The sequence below is a fragment of the Silene latifolia genome, chromosome 9 (assembly GCF_048544455.1).
Source record: "Silene latifolia isolate original U9 population chromosome 9, ASM4854445v1, whole genome shotgun sequence".
Classification (NCBI taxonomy): Eukaryota; Viridiplantae; Streptophyta; class Magnoliopsida; order Caryophyllales; family Caryophyllaceae; genus Silene; species Silene latifolia.
The window spans coordinates 100,575,490-100,582,519 of NC_133534.1; the positions used below are offsets into that span (position 1 = coordinate 100,575,490).

Here is a 7,030-nt window from a genome sequence, read left to right on the forward strand (position 1 = left end):
ATTTAGAGTAAAATTACACAATTAGAACTAAAGTTACACAATTCATTTATTTTGAGCCATTTAGATTGTGCAATTCCAATCATTGTCCACTAAAGTGTAACTTAGTAAATTGATAGTGTGTGTATCTTTTATCATTTTATGAGTGTAATTTTAGTCCCCAAAAGTGTAATTTTAGTCCAAAAAAGTGTAATTTTAGTCTACAAATGTGTAACTTTAATCCACAAATGTATAAATTTAGTCTACAAAAGTGTAATTTTAGTCCACGGAAGTGTAATTTTAGTCCATAAAAGTGTAATTTTAATCCAAATGTATAACTATAGTCCAAATTTGTGTATCTTTAGTCCAAATTGTGTAATTTTAGTCCAAATTGTGTAATTTTAGTCCAAATTTTTGTAACTTCAGTCCAAATTGTTCTAACTTTAGTCCAAAAGCGTAACTTTAGTCATTGAGAAGATAACCTTAGTAGAGATAAATGTAACTTTAATGAAGACAAGTGTAATTTTAAAGGAAAAAAGTGTAATTTTAATAGAAAAAAGTGTAATTTTAACCCGAAAAAAAAGTGTAATTTTAACAGAAAAAAGTGTAATTTTAACGGAAAAAAGTGTACTTTTAAGAAGGAAAAAACTATGATTTTAACAAAAAAAAAGTGTAATTTTAACGGAAAAAAGTGTAATTTTAACGGAAAAAAGTATAATTTTAACCGATAAAGTAATTTTAATAGATCCTAAATCACACAATACCAAAAGTAAATTTTAAATACGAAATTTGGCAAATATATATAACAAGACGAATATTAACAAAGTGATATCAACAAGAAAAAAGTAAAAAATGAGATTTCATATCTAATAGATTTAGTACTATAATTTTAACCGGAAAAAAATGTAATTTTAACACAAAAAAATGTAATTTTAACGGAAAAAAGTGTATTTTTAACAAGGAAAAAACTGTGATTTTAACCCAAAAAAAGTGTAATTTTAACGGAAAAAAGTGTAATTTTAACGAAAAAAAGTGTAATTTTAACCGATAAAGTAATTTTAATAGATCCTAAATCACACAATACCAAAAGAAAATTTTAAATACGAAATTTGGCAAATATATAACAAGACGAATATTAACAAAGTTATATCAACAAGAAAAAAGTAAAAAAATGAGATTTCATAACTAATAGATTTAGTACTAAAATCAAACTATAATTTGTAAGAATGTCAATTACCGGAAAAAAAAAAAAAAAGACCAAAACATCAAAATTGAAAAAAAAAAAAAACGGAAATGAAAAAAAAAACGAGTCATGAAAATTGATCTATTTAAGTAGATCTAAGATTAAAATAAAAAAAACTCACAAATTTGAAACAATATTATATAGCAAGACGATATAAGGAGAAAAAAAAAATAAAAAATAAAAAAAAAACCCAAACATCAAGTTTTTTTTTTTTAAAAAAAAAAAAAAAAAAAAAAAAATTAAAAATGACGCCGGGGAGGCGGCGGCGACGGCGGTGGTGGTGGCGGCGGCGGCGGCGGCGTTTGGCGACTGTGGTGGTTTCCGGTGGGTGGTGGTAGGTGGATGGTGAATGAGGAAAAGATGAGTAAATGATTTATTTGGATTTTTTGGGTTTTTTATTTGTTTGGTTTTTTGGGTTTTTTTTTTTTTGGTTTTTTTGGAGAGAATATGGAGAAGTGAGATATAGAGAGAGAATGAGGAGATGTGATAATGAGTTGGTGAATGAAAGATGAGGAGGATTAATGTAGTTAATGAGAAAATTAGAGGAAGATGGACAAATTAGAGCATTAACCTTAATTTTTGGGTTCTCATCTAAGCCCTCCATTTCCAAGATCCAAAGGCTCACAATGAGACTTATGGACTCAAATGTAAGAGGTGGACTCATTTGATCTTATTACTCACAGGTTATACATAAGAAATTAAAAATGGCATAAAATTATATTCACATCATTTTGAATAAATATTAATTAATTTGGAACATAACATATAGTGAAATGATATAATTTGAGAATATAATGTTGATTGTTGCATTATTCGAATAAATTTTATTTTAATTAATAGTATGATATTTGATCAGTCACAAAATAATTTATAAACGTTGATCATGCATAATTAATGATCACTTATTAGTTTTAATTAAAATGATATGTATTTTATTTTAAAACATTGAAGTTAAACCAAAAAAAAATAAATTTGAGAAAAATTGATTTATTTTTATTTATAATTAAAAATATTAAAGGTCATATATAAATTATGTTATTTTTCTTCAATTATAATAATAAAATTTTAAAACTGGTCGCGCGAACCGCGGGATACTACCTAGTCTATATCTATATCTATGTCTATATTTATTTATCTATTATCTATTATCTATCTTCTATTATAAAATTATACGAGTAAGAACCACTAAAGATTATATTATACACGTGTCAGCCCTTGGTGATTTCTATTCCCGCCTAACTACACCTCCCTCTACTTACCTAAATAAAAATTAAAAAACCTGGAACAAAATTTGAAACGCGTCTGACTGTAGCCGTCGCCGCTCAACATCTTCTCTTTCGTTCTCTATCACATGGAGGCTATCTCACTTTCTCCCATCAGTCTTTCTCCATATGGCATATAGTAGTCTAACATTCATGGTAAGTCTCTTTCTTTATCGATGCACAAAATATATTCAAATACAATTTTATTTTTTTGAAAATTCATTCAATTAATTAAGAATATAGAGAACTAATTACTGATTTGCTTGAAGAATGAGCCTCCTATCCAATTGGGTATCATAATTTTAACATTTGTGAATTGTGTATGATGGGATTTTTGATGTACATGTTATCAATATTGTGAATGTTGACATTATGAGTCATATTTTCCCTTTTCATTCTTAAGTATATGCACTAATAAATTTTCTTACCTTAATCAAGGGTTTTTGCATATGTTGTCAAAGTCAAACATGTGGCTCTAAGAGATGAGGCTTCATCTGATATTGGTCGGTTGTTTGTTTTGGTAAAAAATGAAACTTAATTTATAGTTGGAGTGGGTGTAGTTTGAACATTCCGGTAAGACTACGATACTTAATTTGGCCGGTTGGTTAGTTTATAATTGGTACTGTATCTGTCAATTTATTAAAAATAAATATCTTTAGTTAGTTCTTCATGTCAGTTGATGCTTTGACTCCTTTAACCAATAATTATAAATTTCTCTTGCTATGAATTGAGGAGTAACAGTTCACACATCTATGACTTGCATATTTTGGTAAAATCTAAATCCTGCTGACACTTTGCTGCCAATGATGTAGTGTTGTAATTATCAACATCACATGTGTTTAGGTTATTTTGAAACTCCTAATTATGGTTATGCATCTTGGAAGTAGCATGCACTAATACTTAATTAGCGTATAAACAACACTATTACTGTGTCTCAAGGGATCATACATATATGGTGGAGTAAGGAGGGTAAGGAGGGTCGGACGATCGACTATGTTCTTTGCCTTACTCTTTATTTTCGCTAATCCAGATAATCAATGTTGGAACTGCACATTTAGCTAAACATGAAGTGGATTAGTCGTTCTTCTCCTTCTTTTCCTTCCTGTCTCACTCCTTCATCCTCCAAACAATTATCAACATATTTCATTTGTGTATAGATTGCACTTTCAGAAACAAAGAGGTAAATAGTTTTCTGTTATGGAGTATTTTTATGATTAATATTTATCAATTACTTACTCCTCTGTAACTATTAATTCTCCTACGAATTACTACTCTGGAATTTTGACATTTATACCTAGGTTTCGTTTTCCGCTTTTACGAGTGAAGGAGTATAATTTACTCTAATTATATTTTAGGATTCTAACTTCAGATCATGAGCATCACAGGGCTTTGTCTTAAGGTATGTCACTACATTGTTTGCTATACTCCATTTAAGAATTTGTGTATGTTTGGCCTAGTTTGTAAAAGTGTTTTTGGACTCAAAAACACTTTTTGGCCAAACACATGATTTTCTAAAAGTTAAACAAAAATTCTCAAAAACTAAAAATCCATATTTTTGCCCATAGAAATAGAAGCAAGTATTTGTTATTTCTGCTTTTGAAAAACACTTTTGAAAAATTAAGCTTGAAAAACAAAAACTCATTTTTGAGAATTAAGGCCAAACATGCTCTTTGTGTTTTGAATTCCACAAGTTAATTAACTTTTTATAATTTTTATTTGTCATAATACTAGATATGAATTTATCTTTAGATGGTTTTCTGCACTAAACTATTGAAAAGATGAATACCAATGTTTTGTCCATTCATTCAATTAAATTTCAATGGTTCAGAAATTCCCATTGTGTAGTTGTGTTGGCCCATAATAACTCGAAGGGATGGGTCCTAAATAGTGAATTAAAAAGTAATTTGGTCATGACACCAATAGTGTGATACTTAAGAATATGAATATCTTTAAGAGAAGCATAATAATTGAGACACAACTCTATATGGTGGCAAAAATATATAGAGCACTTCTTTTTTTTTTTTTTTTTTTTTTTTTTTTTTTTTTTGATAAGGAAAGAAAACTAAGTCAATCGAAATCGACCCATAACATCCTCACGGATGTGAGCGGTAATTGAAAGTAAGAAAAAACTTTCAAATTACCCTAAGAACATAAAAAAAAAAAAGAAAAATAAAACAAAAGGCACAAAAAAACTACTCCAAAGAAAGTTCTGCCAAATTGAAATCCCCAAAAAGAGAGAAAATAAGCTAAAGAAAGGCAAAAAAAAGTGACTGCCAAAGAAAATCAAGCCTCAAATCACAATAACCTGCAAAGCCTACAATGAACAAAATATATAGAGGACGTTGGATAATCCTCAATAAACTGGAAAGAATCAAACAAATGAGATAGCCAAAAATTTCAGATCTCCATTCCAAACCCACCCTGAAACTGGTGAAAAAGCCAAAAAATTTACTACTCCAAACACAATTTCTAATTGAGTTTTGCTAAAATCAAATCATGAGAATAGATCTCATAAGTTTCTGTTGAATTCCTATTTATTTTATACCTTCAAAACCAAAGATATATGACCTTCAAATTAGCTAAGCAACAATCATCTTTTATGTACTTAAAAGTTCTGAGATTCTTCTTGACTTCTTGATTCAAACCTTCATTCTTAAGATAAATGATTAAATATAACTCTCCTAGGCTAAATTGGAGAGCTAATTAAGTCAGATCTCAAATAAGGTGACAATCAAGAAGCTAGATAGAAGAAAATTTTCTGGAAAATGAGATACAAGAAGTGTACTAATGACGGAGATGAAGAAATAAGGGTAAGAAAATCAAGAAAGAAAATCAAAACCCATTTCTTATTTCTAGGGTTTTCTAATTTCAGAGAAAATTCTCTCTCTAAAAGTTAGAGAGAAATCTCTCCAAAATCTACAACCGGCTTTTGTTATAGAGCACTTCTTAGGTATGTTAATATCGATGAGCAAATTTATCAGCCCTATATGGTGGGTTTGATTATTTCATGTAATGCAAGCAGGGGTGGACCCACGATCATCTTTGGTGTGGCAATTGCTACACCAAATCCCAGAAATTTTAAGAGAAAAACAGAATTTGCTACACATTAATTGCACGACTAATCATCCAATACTTTATCTCCTCACTTTCAAGCTTTGGTTTTTGCGGCTGACTCTCATAATATCCAACAAACTCCTTGATTGTGCATTGAAATTTATTCCCTGTCATAATATTTAATGTATTTCGCAATTTACAAGTAGATATTACTCCAAAACTCTTTTTTAAAACGTATTTTTGCTATTATGGAATAAGGAGTTGTGATTAGAAGTTCAAATTTTTTATGCTCTTATGGAATAAGGAGTCCTAATTATTCCTTTTCGGTTCGGAGTAAATTTTCTATAAAACGGTTTTACAATATCACATTGACATTAATGCTCTTTTTATGGACAGTGTTGAATGGTAGAAGTTATTTAGCAAGGGTTTTGATGAGTCATAATTATATACACATTTATGCCTCCCCTTAGTTACTTTTGAGACGGTTTTGTGCTTATATATGTCATTTATACGCTTTTATTGCTAGAACGTCATACTTCCGCCTTTTGTTGTTTTCATGCAGATTGGATACATTCGAGGAACAAATGGTTGATAATGAGCACCGCGGAGTCGGCAAGACAAAGTATAAGAAGGATGGCACAGGAATTAAGAAGAATGAAAGGAAAGAAAAGGAGAAAACATGAAAAGAAGCTGAATTCTGAGGTTCTCGATCGAGTGTGCAGTGTGTACTAGATCGACTAGATCGAGTGCACTTGCACTAGATCGAGTATGCTACGTGCCGAAGACATTCCCCGCAATTTCTTAAAGTCGGTTTATGTTTTGTATAAATACTAAACTCGTGCCCTATTGTTTTACGCCTCTTTTACATTAAAAACTCTTAGAATACTTTAGACTTATTTTATTTACGCATTGCTTCCGGATCTACATACTTTAATTACGGTATTCATTAATATTTCTTTAGTTATTGTTAATTCAATTTCTAGTTTACACAATTAATTCATTGTTCATCTTTTTTATGCTTTCAATTCTATTTGCCTTCAATATTGTTGTTGTTGTTGTTGTTGTTATTACTAGTATGTGTAGCTAAACTCCTAATCTAGGGTAAAGGGGATATAGGATCATGTTAGAAGGGGGTAACTAATACATTAACTGTTAAATTGCTTTTTGTTGTTGTTCAGTTATGGTTTTGAATCTAATTGATTAATTACTGATCAGAGTTGATTAATTAGTATTGCAAATTAGGATTATCACCGACCGGGTTAAGACTAATATAGGCTGCGATAACTGAATAGACTGACTTAATAATAGTGACCTCATGTTAAGTTTAGATCTAAAAGGCATATTAGAATCGATCGATCATATGACCTTAAACAACCCAATTGCTCTGTTAATTAATTAATCTCACCCCCGCATAACTGACCTAGTAAACCCGATCCCTATACCTTTTAATCTTATTGAACTCGTTATTTATTTATTTTGCAAACCAATCAATTCC

General features: G+C 29.9%; 1 long non-coding RNA gene across 1 annotated transcript; it reads left to right on the forward strand.

Moving 5' to 3' along the window:
- The first annotated feature begins 2,434 nt into the window (after positions 1–2,434).
- On the forward strand, positions 2,435–6,560 carry LOC141599982 (uncharacterized). Its single transcript, XR_012524077.1, has 4 exons — positions 2,435–2,637; positions 3,512–3,661; positions 3,837–3,880; positions 6,098–6,560. It is a non-coding gene; the product is annotated as an uncharacterized LOC141599982 (long non-coding RNA).
- Positions 6,561–7,030: the final 470 nt, after the last annotated feature.